Source organism: Elgaria multicarinata, chromosome 2 (genome assembly GCF_023053635.1).
Source record: "Elgaria multicarinata webbii isolate HBS135686 ecotype San Diego chromosome 2, rElgMul1.1.pri, whole genome shotgun sequence".
Lineage (NCBI taxonomy): Eukaryota > Metazoa > Chordata > Lepidosauria > Squamata > Anguidae > Elgaria > Elgaria multicarinata.
In genome coordinates, this window is record NC_086172.1 from 4,190,758 (window position 1) to 4,205,654 (window position 14,897).

The following is a 14,897-nucleotide window of genomic DNA, read 5'->3' on the forward strand; positions in this document are numbered from 1 at the left end:
ACCTCGCCTGCTCCTCCGCGCCAGGGTCCCCGGCTGGCTCGTCTTCTTACCCAGCCTCGGGGGCGGTGGCGTAATGGGCCTGGAGCCAAGCAAGCGCTCCGCCCCGTGCGCACCTGGGTCCCCGCACACCACCGGGCGAGGGAAGAGGGATGCTGGCCGGGTCACAGAGGGCAGCCGACCCAGCCCCGCGTCAACTGCTGCCCAGCTGAACCCGCCCCGGAGCCCGCGATGAAGGCGGCGGCGGCGGCGAGGCACAGCGTGCGGCCTGTCCTGCCACACCTAAGATGGCTGCCGGGCTCTCCGCGGAGTGTGGCGGACTGGCGAGGCTCCTCCCGCTGCTGAGGGGCCGCCCGACGTCCCCTCCCTGCCGCCCCTCCTCCCTGGCCGCTCACGAAGGGGGGAGGCAGTCGTAACCGCGGCTCCCTGTCCCCTTTATCTCTGGACTGTGACTGTCGCGTGTCGGAGGGATCCCCTTGAGGTCCGAGCAGGCTTCCTCCTCCTCCTCCTCCTGGGCCTCGCCGCCCGCTGGGTGGTTGAGCCAGTCACGCGCAGCAGCCGCCGCGAGCAGAGGAACGAGCCCCGATAGAGCCCAGGGCCGCGCATCTCTTAAGTAGCAGTGCAAGGGAGAGGTCAGTGGGGAGGGGAGGGAAGAGCAGTGGCACTTGGGCCGCGAGAGGAACGACTTCCCGGCTTCGGGCCCCCTTTTTTTTCTTTTTAAACATGGCCTATAGGGTAGCCTGTTCAGCGTTCTCATTGCCTTCTAATCTCTACAGCAGCCTTCCTCAACCTGGGGCGCTCCAGATGTGTTGGACTACAACTCCCAGAATGCCCCAGCCAGCAGAGATGCAGTCCAACACATCTGGAGCGCCCCAGGTTGAGGAAGGCTGCTCTACAGAGTCGTGAGCTCCAGGATCCAAGCGAGCAATGCGACTGGACCAAAAGGCATTCCCCCCCACCCACGCACCCCCAAACCTCGGTTATTTATTCACAATATTTATATACCGCTCCCCATTCAACATTTCGGAGAGGTGTACAAGATAAAATAAAACAGAATAAAACACTTTAAAATAGATTTTACAAGAAGCGAAGTGTGCAGTGAACCGTGGCTGGTCATTAGGGAAAGGCTTCCTGGAATAATGACATTTTCAGGAATGCAAAGTTGGCGCCTGCCTGACCTCCAGAGGCAGGGAATTCCATAGGAGGGGGGCCACCACGCTGAAGGCTCTTCCCCTGGTGGACACCAGTCGGAAGATGGGTCTATGTGGAACCACCAGGAGCAGGCCCTTGGAGGACCGGGCAGGTTGGTAGGAACAATTTCTGCTGCCCCCGTTCTCATCCAGAGAACGAGAATGGGGTACAGCTAGGAAAGACCTCCGTCTAAAACTGCCTGCCCTTGCCAGTCAGCAGAGAAAATATCAAGCTAGGTGGGCCAATTTTCTGGCTTGATATAAGGCAGCTCTGTGTTCCTATTCCAGATACGTTGGTTGCCTTGCCCATGGTCACTTAAGGGGTTTCATGACTGAACCAAGACCTTCATGTCCATAACTTTTCTTAGGTAGAGTTAAAGCACAATCCTATACATGTTGAGAGAGAGAGAAAATCCTACATCTCCTAGCATCCCTTCAGCCAGAGAGAGAGAGAGCATTTATTAATTTGCGCAGAATTAATATTGTTCATTTCCTAGCAGTGGACAAATACTAAGAAAACTATTAAGGGAAAATGTGTTTCCTATCCCATGATCCCATCCCCCAGGTCTCAGGGTGCTTCCAGATGAGGCTTATTGTGTCACAGTACCTCATTCATGAAATGTTACAATAGGTCCAGATGATGGTGTGTTCAATTTGCAGCTTCCTCCATCTTTTTCTTTTCTTTTTCCGTATCATAAAAAATCCATTAAGTGAGAGAAGACAGAATAGCTACATAATGCCTTTTGATACTTAGTGCTCGGAGCCCTCTGTCTGAATGCTCAATATTGCCACCTGACACAACTGTCAATGTACCTGTGCATATCAGTTGTGATATGGGTTTAGATATTAGGAGTAATTTCTAGTAATGGCTTTGCCCATTTTGTATTCCTCTATTTTAAGCAGAAATGTAAATAGCTAAGCGTGTCACTGTCTTGTTTATTGATTAGCTCTATCTCTTGAGATACCCCAAATGGGATTTCTTATAACACCATTCTGTTTTTGTATGTTGCATTTCCTTTTTAGTCCTGAACTGTGTAATCTCAGGCCCATTGTTGAGGATGAATTAATATATGCATCTTCACTGTGGTTAGCTGTTCACATTGAGCCAGTTCTCAAGACACAACAGCCTTTGTGCATTAATTAACTCTCAAGCTGTTACGGTGCATATGAATATGCAACTTGTGACCGGGGGTTGTCGTGTTATGTGAACCCAGGTAATGGAGGTTATTTGAAGGCTAAACAACCTTGCATAACCCACAGCCTGTTACAGGATTATGCAACAGACCATGGTTATGAGGGATTTGTTTAGCCCTCAGATAACTCCTGCCATCAGGTTCACATGACATAACAGGGTTGCATATTCATATGGGTGGCCAGCATATGCTGCAACTCCTTGAGGGTTAATTAACACACACTGGACTGCCGAGTCATGTGAACCTGGTCAATATTTAGTTCCCAAATAGCTAAAAGTTGGTTTCTAGTATTGTTTAACAGGATTCAGGCTGAAATACGAGAATGATGGCGGTTATTTTTTTAATTATGAGATATTGGATGTATCCTTGATGTGAGGTTGTATGGTCTAGCGAATCAAGTGTTAGCCTATTTTCACACATAATGGGGAAAACATGTTTTGCATGTTCAATGTCTGTAATACAGATCTAAGCTTTCATTGGTGCAATATATATTGAATGTTTAAAAAGTCATTTTCCTTCTCATATTAGCAATATTAATTTTATTACATTGGATTGACAGTTTTTGGCCAGAACACATTGCAACCATTCATCAGTTCAAATGACAAAATATTCAGATATATGAACTCAGGCTGGAATAGAAAAATGTTTTTATGAGAGAAGATTGTATCAGTATACTATCATAAATATTTGCAGTCCCTCATAGGTAACTGAAAGGTAGAGTCCACTGAAAGCAGAGCAAATTATCTCCTTTGTGTGTATTGCAGGGAAGTCTCAGAAGACTTCAGTGATACCCACCCACCTCCACCTCCATTGGACTTGGCCCAGTAGTTTGTATGTTTTGGAACTATCCAAGTTAGATAAATACGATCCATACAAAAAAATAAAATAAAAATGCACTACATATGTATAAAGCATTATGCATTCCAGAAGGAAACATTTGAGAATGTGTTAAAGCAAAATGTTGAAATATTAAAGGTGCATTGTTAAGGGCATTTGATTTCAGAATGTTTTCAGGACTGAACTAATTTGGTGGTTTACAACTAGTTTTTAATGGAAATGGGCAATGGATGTAGTTGATGAGGTGTTTTATGGAATACCTTGTTTGAAACCCCCCACAAAACTACACAGTTCTCTTGCTCCCTGTTTTGAGCACTGTCTTACTTTTTGCATTTTAATGTTAAAAGTCATAATATAAGACATTTTTATAAAGTGTTTCTGCCTCCTTTTCACCTCCCCATGGAGTTTACCACATATTCTTTTTCTCCCCGAACCATGAGTCTGATCCATGTAATCACTCTTTGCACTTGCTTCACTGAGTTCTTGACCAGGCCTTTTATTTGCAACCTAGTAAAATCCTCTTTTTGTTTTGTGTAAAGGTTTTTTAAGATTTGCTGAACTTGTTTTAAGATCAGTGTCAAATAATGACTTTTGTGGGTGTATTAAAACACAGGAAGTGTCTGAAGTGTGATTAATCAATTAGTTATATGTCAACCTGCAGCAATGTGCAATTTAGTAAACTTACATATGTTGTAGCAATTATTTTTGCATCATAATCTTTTGAAGAGTTTGGGGCTAATGGCATTTCTGCACAATCTCCTAAAGCAATAAGACTTGCTAGCTGCTGCATTCCCAGTGGTTATGTGCCCCCTAAGGAGCATGTTAAGGCATAAGGCCAAGGCCAAGAAGTATGATAATCCCCCAGAAATTAATTGGGTGGAATGCTGGTTGCTATTGAGAAATGTAACATAATGTACAAACTGTGTAGGGAAGGAAATTAGTTGGACCCACGCTTCCACTTGCACTCTTGTTTTGCTGATGTGAGGATGATGGTCTTAGTCAGGAATTTGGTCATTGTGAAGAAGCTTAAGTTAATGATTTTGGAGTGACGTTATATTTCACAAACTGCTTTCAAAAGCACCACAGCTCATTAGGTTTCTGTGATTTTCGTAAGACTGCACAGCACAATTTTAGGGTTGGACATTTGGCAAGTCAAAAAAGATTTGGTCAAATATTGCCAAATAATGGCAAGGTATTTTTAAAGCATTAATATTATTAGATATGCAAAACCATCAACAGGGTTGATACTTATGCTGATTCCACAGGAAATTAGATAGCTGTAGTTGTAAAACAATGATGTTAATTCTTAAAGGATAATGTAATATTTATTTTTAAAACACCTGTTTTCTGTCCTTTCTGCAAGGAGCTTGGGGCAGTATATTGAATTTGATACAGATTTAGGTGGGTAAAGTGGGACTGATGGAAGTGGACATTCCCTTCGCTCATAGATGGTACTTCCATTTGGGAGATCTGCCCCTCAACATCTCTCCCCCCCCCCGCCTACACTATTCAACAGAATGCCCTGATCATCTGTATAGTGTTTTCAGGGGGGCTGGAGGCACTGTCATAGGGGGCAGGGACCGCAGGGAAGGCTCCTTTCACAAGCCAGTTGCATGTACCTAAATCTGGATCCAAGCTTTTGTGTCCTCCTTGCCATCTTAGCTTCATCTCTTTTACCAGGTCGCTATGAGTATGTGGCTGGTATGACATAATTCACAGTGTTATCCTAGGCAAGTCTATTATGGCCTTTTCTACACCTAACGATTTCCTAAGGAAAATGGAGGGATCGTCCCTGCCTGCTCCTGGGATCCCCTGTGTGTCATTTGCATGCACAGGGATGATCCTGGGACGATTCCTGGAAAAAAGGCAGGTGTAGAAACGGCCTAAGAAGTAAGTTCCATTAAGTTCAGTGAGGTTTACTCCCAGATAAATTAACATAGGATTGTAGCCTTAATGAGCTTTATGACTGTTAGGGTTTGAACCCAGGTCTCCCTGGTCCTAGACTGACAGTGTATCCGCCTTTGCAGCTGATGGCTACTTGTGTCCCTGTTTGGAGAAACCTAAAATTATGGCAGACAGGCAGGCAGAGGGCAAAGCTTTGCTACGCTGCCAGGTTTGCCCTTGAGTGCTGATGCTGCAGGGCTATGAGGCAAGCTGCACTCATTCTCCTCTTGTCAACAAATGACACTACAATGAAATAGAAATAGTAATCAAGGATGACATTCAAAGAATATTTGATCATGGTCAAGTAATTGGAAGTCAGTTGGTACACCAGTGTGGTGTAGTGGCGAAGGTGTCGGACTGGGAGTCGGGAGATCCGGGTTCTAATCCCCACTCAGCCATGGAAACCCACTGGGTGACTTTGGGCCAGCCACACACTCTCAGCCCAACCCACCTCACAGGGTTGTTGTGAGGATAAAATGGAGAGGAGGATTGTGTACGCTGCCTTGGGTTCCTTGGAGGAAAAAAGGCAGGATATAAATGCAATAAAATAAATAATAAATAAATATTTGACTGGAGTGGCTTGACAGGCTCAGCTAATTTTCTTCCGTTAAGATCAGGGAACATTCTTTCCCCTATTCCTTGCTCCCATATACTGCAGATTTTATTTGGAAATAATGAACAGCACAATGAAGAAAAACCAAACACAACTTATAATCACAGTAAACAACTGAAGAAATCAGAGGCGCATAATACAGATTCATAAAAGGTGATCCAAATAAGGCTAGTCTACAATTATAAATCTTTTGTGTTGGATATTGTGTGCAGTCTGCATGTACAGCATTACATGTAATAAGTGCATATGTGACTTATTTCACCACATGTACACAGTATAGCAGCCTTCCCCAACCTTATGACCTCCAGATTTTTGGGCTTCAACTCCCAGCAGCCCTAGCCAGCGTGGCCAATGGTCCTGTATGCTGGTAGTCCACAACATCTGGAGGGCACTTAGAGTAGACCCATTGAAATGAATAGGACTTAAGTTAGGCTAACATTGGATACAACTTCATGTTAGAAAAAGCTGTATTACAGGAATCCATGCACAGTGGATTCCCTGTGGAAATTCCATGTAATGAGTCTTTTTGATCAGTTCCTGGATTGTCTCTGGATGATTGTTTTGAGTTGTTGTTGTTTATTTTATGTCCTAATGTAAATGGTTTTTATACTTTATATAATATATGTTAATTTTTTAAATTTTTATGAACTGCCCAGGGAGCTTCTGCTACGGTGAAGTATAAAAATATAATAAATAAATAAAATGAAATTTAATGGGGATAAATGCCAAGTTCTACACCTAGGAAAAAGAAACTAAATGCACAGTTACAAGTTGGGCAATACTTAGCTCAGCAATACTACAAGAGAGAAGGATCTTGGAATTGTTGTAGATCACAAGCTGAATATGAGCCAACAGTGTGATGTGGCTACAAGAAAGGCAAATGCTATTTTGGGCTGCATTAATAGAAGTACAGCTTCCAAATCACGCAAGGTACTTGTTCCCCTCTATTCAGCATTGGTTAGGCCTCATATTGAGTATTGTGGCCAGTTCTGGGCACCACACTTCAAGAAGGATGCAGAGGAGAGTAATGAGGATGATCAGGGGTTTGGAAACAAAGCCCTATGAAGAGAGACTGAAAGAACTGAGCATGTTTAGCCTGGAGAAGAGACGATTGAGGGGAGACACGATAGCACTCTTCAAATACTTAAAGGGTTGTCACACAGAGGAGGGCCAGGATCTCTTCTTGATCCTCCCAGAGTGTAGGACATGGAATAATGGGCTCAAGCTACAGGAAGCCAGATTCCGGCTGGACATCAGGAAAAACTTCCTGACTGTTAGAGCAGTACGACAATGGAACTAGTTACCTAGGGAGGTTGTGGGCTCTCCCCCACTAGAGGCCTTCAAGAGGTAGCTGGACAACCATCTGTCAGGTATGCTTTAAGGTGGATTCCTGCATTGAGCAGCGGGTTGGACTCGATGGCCTTGTAGGTCCCCTCCAACTCTACGATTCTATGATTCTATGATTCTTTGAGTAGAATGCTAGATATACATTTATCTGCTGTTAGACTCTGTGCTTGCTGTGTTGTGTTGCCTTATCGTTGCCATTGTCGTAATTTTGTGAGAGGTCCAGTTTACAAAAGAAGAGTACATAAACAAAATAAAGGAAATGTCCTGCCCTCAGGCTCACAATATAAAACTGTTTTCATGAGTGACGGGTATTGGAGTGAAATTTATTTCACTCTAAAGGAGCAACATGTTATGTGCAGTGTGGTGTAGCTACAGAAAAAAAAAAACACTTCTGAAATGGCTTCACCAATGTTGCGAAATAGAATGACACTGCAGTATGGGATTTTATCACAGCATAGTGTGAGCAGAATTTGTATACTGCTATCACTATATCAGTTTTTTTACAGTTAGGGATATATAAATGCAGCTGCCCAATAGTTGCTTCCAAGTAATGAATCATATCTTTGAGGTCTAGTACTCTGACCAGTTTTAGCATCACTCTGCTTTTATTAAAAGTCATGTGAATGTCACCATTTCTGTCAATTGCCATAAAATAACACTTGATTCTTTTTTTAAAAAAATATCTTTAAACGTTTGGATTGGAAAAGAGTTCTATTACCATATATACAGGCAAATAGTGTTTTGTTTTATTTTGGCAACTCACTAATTGTTGGTAGGATGATACAATTAGTCCTTCTTCATGCTGCCAAATGTCCTTTGTCTTAAGAACTATACCATTTTACAGAAAAGTACAACTCTAGAACATTTTGATTTTCCCATGTATTGCATTGTTCCACATTCCTCTTTATTTTTCTGCAAGTACTTACAGTGCCTGTGGTGGGCTCTGCAAAAAAAGCCCCCTTTCCTTCAAGTGAGTTGCCCTTTGCTGCTTCCTGTGTGATTTCTGATTTTGATTTGCTGACTGAACTCGAACTATGGTTTCCCAATTCAGACTTCATACGCTTAACTATGATTTGGTGTGTATCCAGAATTCATTTTGCTACTAACACATGGGAAGAATTTAAACTGCATATTGAAAATAAACAGACATGATAACTATTCTTAGAATCACAAAATCTTAGAATAGTAGAGTTGGAAGGGGCCTACAAAGCCATTGAGTCAAACACCCTTCTCAATGCACTCTACATTGCAACCATGCCTATTTATTTTTAGGTATAAATGTGTTACGTCTACAAACCCCATTCTCCCAGTCTCCAGAGACATCTCAGTGTACTTGTCCCTCTTTTACAATTAGACATGAATCAAAACAAATCCCTTCTGAATTTTGCATGTGCCAGATATCTTTTCTTGGTGGTCATTCTTGGAAAGATCGTACCACTTTCCTAACTGCAATGCAGGCTTGGGATGAGCAATTTGAGACAAACTTTGTTCCCAATTATAAACATGCATACCTCCTGCTGTATTAGGAATTGTCTGAGATCGAGTGAAAAAGATAGACAACACACATGTAAACATATAGAGCTTACTGATGAGTCTTATTCACAGAATTTTTACAAACACCTAATTGAAAAGCTGAAGGATCTTAGGAATTCGGGAAATGTTCAGTAATTTTAGTTTAGTTAATTCACATTTTGTAAATGCCACACACAGACTCATTTCACAATATCAAGTATAAACTATAGATTCGATCTCTTGCTAGATAAGTTTGAGATTTCCCATGAAATACGTCTTCTACTCTCTTGCTAAAAGAAGCTGTAGTTGTATGGAAGGAAGATGGAAAGCAAAAGAGTTTTTCAGTTGCAAACTGACATGAATCACTGCTTCTAAGAGGACTTCACATTTCAAGAAAAAAGGAACACATCAGAAAGATAATAGATGTTGGAACTAACATGTTGGACTGCATAAACATTGCCATAGTTTGTCCATGAAGCCCCTGTTGGGGAACAGGAAGAGTTGTTGTCCACCTCTACTTTATGTCAGGCTATTGGGGCCTAGCGTAGAGTAGCAACTCTGGACTCGTGAATCTACAAAGCTACTTTAAACATTAGAACTCTGCCTTCATAAATGCCATTGCACGTTATATACCTGCCTTAAATAATTCTTCATGATGAGCTATTAGTGTGCAGTGGCTCACCATTGAGATTGAATTGTCATTTGTAGAAATGTGGGGAAGATCAGTCTATGAGGTAAATGGCTCACCAAGTGGTGACAATGGACAATAGATGGCAACAATCTGCATCGCAGCTACAACGTCTTTAGTCAGCCCTTAACAAACACATCTCTGAGAAGAAAAACAGTGTCCTATTTAAATCAGCAATGTATATTTCATGAGATTTCTTAAAGCTGTGGACCACAGCTTCCTCTGGTTTTTGTAATATTTACCATTGCTAAAAACCTACTTCTGGAGAATAAAAATCTGAAAATGCTTGCTTTTATCCTGCCTTTATAAAAGGTAGAGAGTCTATAACTCAAGTACACCTTTGATTAGGGGACCAAGGAGAAATAAAAAAGTGGATAAAATTACCCCCCCCCCCCATTGCTCTTTGCCACTAACATTATAAGAGGGGATGTCATGTACTCTCCTCCTGGACTGATTAAATGGGGTAATTGCTGAACATGAAGAACTTAGTAAGGAAGCAAGATGGGCAGAGATGACATTCCTTCCTAGGATGAGTTTTATTACTATCATATGTTTTTCTCTTCCCAGTTAATTGGAGAGAGAGCTCATATAAGTTGACGATATCCTCTGCTTTGAACAGCGGCATTATTGCCTTCTCACAAATTGCGAATCATTCATAGTATGTCTGCCAAATTTTGTTCCATCTTAAAGGCTGATTGTTTCACATTATTTGCTATAAATATTATGACTTTGAAAACGAGTAGCATTCGTAATACTTATGTTCTGTCTCCTAATGAGTTTTTAACAAAGGAAGTCTGTAAGTTAGCGTGGATTCGCATGACCACTTCAGGGGCTTACTTCCCATCTGAAATGCCACCATGATAAAAACATTAAAGTGGTGAAATGGTTGTATGATGTCTCCACCATGAACCCAGCTGCCAGTTCAGCACCACTGCAAACCAACCTTTTTGAAGCCTTTGTTGGTGCCATTCAGGAACATCATTTTCATAATGGGTAGAGATTGGGTAGGTTCAGTTCTAGTCACATCAAAATTGAGATTGGCTTTATTTCTGCATGAAAATTTCCTGATTTGGGGTGGAGTTGAAGCTCAGGCCGTTTCTACATCTGCCTTTTCCCCTAGGATCATTCCTGTACATCCAAGTGACACACAGCAGATCCCGGGAGCAGGCAGGGACGATCCCTCCATTTTCCTGGGATAATCCTTAGGTGTAGAAAGGGCCTCTGTGTTCAGTGTGCAAAATAGCATATGTTAAATTGCTGAGTGTGTGATAGCTTTCATATAGATGTCTATAAATAAAACCCCTTTTTATTAAATGAGTTTTTTTTCCTTCCTTTCAAATATTTTTATGGATGCCAGACTTTCTTCAGAAGAAAAGTATTTGGCAAATATCACGTAGATTTAGCTAGAACCTCATAATTACTAGTTTTAAATAGTGTTAATCAAATATTATCATCTTCTTACGGGGGTTCATGTATAAACTGAAGCATGTTGAAATAATCTGCAATCCCATCTGAACATCTGAATTCATTTTGTAGAATATGGCACACAGCTGCATTTAAATTCAAAGCAAGAACAACTGCAGTACATTGACCCACTGAATATTACAGTAGGTTTTGAGTTTCATGTTAGTTGGATTTATTGGAGAAAATTGATTTGAGTGCTTCTGCTTTTGGCTGAGTTTTTTAATGTCCGGAAGAAAGGAAATAGGACATGCATATGATGTGACTTTGATGTGTAAAGAAGTTAATTATCTAAACCATCTAACAAATCTTGGCTGGGGAAGTAATTATTTTAAAGGGTACAGGGTGGTCTTATGAGCTCTTGTGTTCATCCAAATAAAATGCTACACACCTACTTAATTTCTACATTAAATAAGTTGGCCATAAAAGAAAGTGGCTAACTGGTAACAAACCATTCCAGCATTAGTTCTCTACGCTCCCCCGCCTCGTGATCCAGTGCACATCTACAGAGATGACTCACTTGGTTTTACATGACTGCTTAATAGTATTGGCATACTTAATAGTATTGGCATACTAATAGCTTCGGCTATTGGGCGGTATAAAAATGTAACAAATAAAATTAAAAACTGTCATGATCTGGAGTGAGGCTACGTTGAGTAGCCTTTCAGTTCTCACTAGGACCAGTACAGCCTCTTGATATCTGGGGGTGGGGAGACTGAGAGGAGGATGGGTGTATCGCTTTCACCTGCAAACTTAACTTTACCATTGAGGGGAGTCTTCACCGTACAGAAATTCCTTCTATTCCCTGGTTCCCATTCTTTCTTTCCATTTGAACTTACAGTTTCCCTATTCCTTTTAAGGATATATGGAAAGGGCAATGAGACAGCAGCTGGAGCAATAGGGGTCAATTTCTTGGAGGAAAACAGCTCTTTATTACAACTACTTTGAAGCTCTGGAACGATCTCCCCCAAACTGGTGTTCTGTTTTGTAACTTTTTTGGAGATGCTTCAAAACCTACCTCTTTTTAAAAGCTTACAGCTGCTGATAGACCCTGTACCCTTGGGTTGCTGTTGATAGTATTTTGATTTTGTATAAATGTCCTATATTTAGTTTTCTGTTGGAAGCTGGTTCTCCTTTTCTCTGGACCTTTGCATGTTCTTTACTGTGTAGAAGGTAGATTTCCAGATGTTTGGGACCTCAGCTTTTGGAAGCCCCTGCCACCATGGCCAATGGTCAGGAATGCTGGAAGTTGAAGTCCAAAACATCTGGATATCTACTTTCTGCCCACCCGTGCTATAGGGGGTAGAATGCTGTCTGACAAGGATAGCAGTTATGCGAAGGTGCCAGGCAGCTGTACAAATACATTCGCTGCATTCATGCATATGTATGTTAGTAGCAGGAGTACAACTTCTGAAAACAAGAATATAGTAATTAATTATTGATATCTAGTATGGTGTACTGGTTAGAGTGTTGGACAGGGACTCGGAAGACCCCTACTCAGCCGTGCAGGTCACTGGGTGACGTTGGCCCAATCTCAGATTCTCAACCTAAACTACTTCACAGGGTTCATTTGAGGGTAAAATTGAGAGGAGAAGGACCAAGTAAGCTGCCTACATGGGATATAAATGTAATAATAAATAAATACAATGCTAATTTTTTATTTCTTTCAGGATTTTACCAGATGTCTATTCTGTACAGCCATCATTTTGACACTTATTCTTAACATCATGCTGTTTGCTAATAAATGCAGACCAAAAGATAGATTCAAACAGATTGTTTACTAAAAACCTGGAATATTTTCTCTAGAACTTGTAGTTGGATAGAGAATCCATTATTATTATTATTATTATTATTATTATTATTATTATTAAAATTTATATACCGCCTCATAGCTGAAGCTCTCTGGGCAGTTTACAAAAAACTATAACTATAAACTGGATGCAACTATAGAAACTATACTGAGTTTTATACCTCAATCCAATATATATACACTTGAAGATTGCATTTGCTCCCGTGCAAGTGTACATAGGATCACAATCTTAATCTGATGCAGTTTTCCCACCAAAGCCTTGCAGGCTGTTTTTCTTGCTCTGAAATATTGGGGATGGCTACAGCTGGTCAAACTGGCTGATAACCAGTCTGGGGATTTGTCTTATGCTGCAGTGGTTTATGTAACTTATTTGCTTCAGCCACTTGGATTGTTTCACTAAGCGATTGCTTGCCTGCTTATGCCTTTTGTATTAGATTTTCTCTAATTGTAGCACACTGTCAGAGGGTAGTTGGTTGTCAAAGGATTGCACAACATGATCTCTTGGTTCCTACTTGAATCTGGATGAATGACTCCGAATTCTGAATGACAGATGTGGAGTGATATAGGTATTTTAAAGATGAGATTGGTCTGTGTTTCTAATGTCACTTTTCCCATCCATCCCAAGCAGTATTATACAGTCAGGGCAGATTTGTGGCCTGGGACAGGGGTGGGACACATGCAGCCACACATTCAATCCCAATGCTGGCGGCAGGCGGAGTTAAGAGGGGCTTCTGCTGCATTCTTGGCACTTCACCACCCCATCCTGAGTGGGTGGAGTATGGAATCCCTTTGGGGACAACCTGTTTTAGCTACCTAGACTTGGGCTCAGGATGGGGAGAGACTCTGGAAGGACTCTCCAACAGCTGAAGAGGTGTGGGAAGGGGTTCGTTATTACACTACTTTCACCTCATGGCCAGGTATGGCTCATTTTAATTCAAGGCAGGGATAGCTGCTAGTGGCTCCTGCATTAAGAGTGTCCTGCACAGTGTCCTGATTTTTGCAGATGTTGTTATATTAAATAAACTTGTGGCCCTAGTTAACCTGATGACATGTGCCTCATTATTTCAAGGTTTTTGTTAGATGACGGATATAAATGGGAGAGGCTTGAAACCCCCCCCCCCCCAAATAAGCTTATTATCATTAGCAACACAGTCAGGACACAGTTAAAAAACACACATCCGTATTCTGGATTCTAGAGTACAAGCATCGTATCTTATGTATTGAGGCGGTCCTGGCACTTGGGATTTTTCAGTCCTGTGCATATGCGTTTAATAAGAACTTGTTTTGGCAGTCAAGTTGTTTATCTGTGGTACTTCTCTAAAGACTTGGGTAATGGTAAGTTAGCAGTTAGAAATATCTTTTGACAGAGTGAAAAGTGAGGGAGAAGAGAGAGACTTTTATAGAGTGCTCTCCATGACCGAGAGAATGGCACAAAAGAAAAGAAGAGATTGCAGTAAAGCTGCAAACATCCAGCACAGAGAGTTGGCATTGCGCTATTGAGCATGGTCCACATTTTCCAGCTTAGTGAGGCAGCCAGGTTGGGTTAGGGTTAGGGAAACTACATATGTGGAAAATAGTATATGAATTTAATTTCAAAATGTCTGCTAGGAAATGACAATAGTTTACAATATAGTCATAGGTTTATTTACATACTTTATTTTCCACAGATACATTGTGGAATATAGTCTCATGTTATGACCTAGTCTGTAATTCCCTATTCAGTTTTCTTTCCCTTTGGGTAAAAAAAAAAAGGAAAATATGTTAATATAAAACATCCTGCATGATCAAGGAGAGATGTTGACCTACAGTATGCAAAATATTTAGCAGCACATTAAGACTTGCGGATAATATGGTGTGAAATGCAATGCTAATTATTAGAGTAAAAAAAATCTTGTATATTTATATTGGATTTTATGCTTTAGGAAATACTTGCAGGTGAAAGGTAAAACAATAATTGGCAAATATAAGATTGCTTATATTTTAAGACTGCTGACTGAGAGGAAATGATACTAACATCTGCTTTTCATTTTCAAAGCTACTGCTGCTAACAATAATGTAAGAAATGAGTAGACCTTGGATAAATGGAAGCTTACCAAATCTTTTCAAGTCAGACAGATTAATGGAAGACGGAACCAGCATTCATAATACTGGTAGCACTATCATTTTTAAATGTTATCTGATGACTGGAAGTATGATGACTTGGAAGTATGTGGGTTATATTTTGGTTGTTGACTGCAATAATATATTTTGTTCAGCATATGGTGTGCTGTCCGTAATGGCTACAGTGTTGTTGGCATCATGTAAG

The 14,897-nt window shown here is 41.2% G+C and overlaps 2 protein-coding genes across 9 annotated transcripts in view; one reads left to right on the forward strand and one right to left on the reverse strand.

The window, feature by feature from the left end:
• Positions 1 to 14,897, reverse strand: part of RUNX2 (RUNX family transcription factor 2) — a 346,128-nt gene that overhangs the window by 284,876 nt on the left and 46,355 nt on the right. The window lies entirely within an intron of this gene.
• SUPT3H (SPT3 homolog, SAGA and STAGA complex component) overlaps positions 454 to 14,897 on the forward strand; it is a 349,923-nt gene continuing 335,479 nt past the window's right edge. The window contains exon 1 of the mRNA XM_063115942.1: positions 454 to 629. The gene's annotated coding sequence lies outside the window, so the exon portion shown is untranslated. The remainder of the gene's footprint in view (positions 630 to 14,897) is intronic.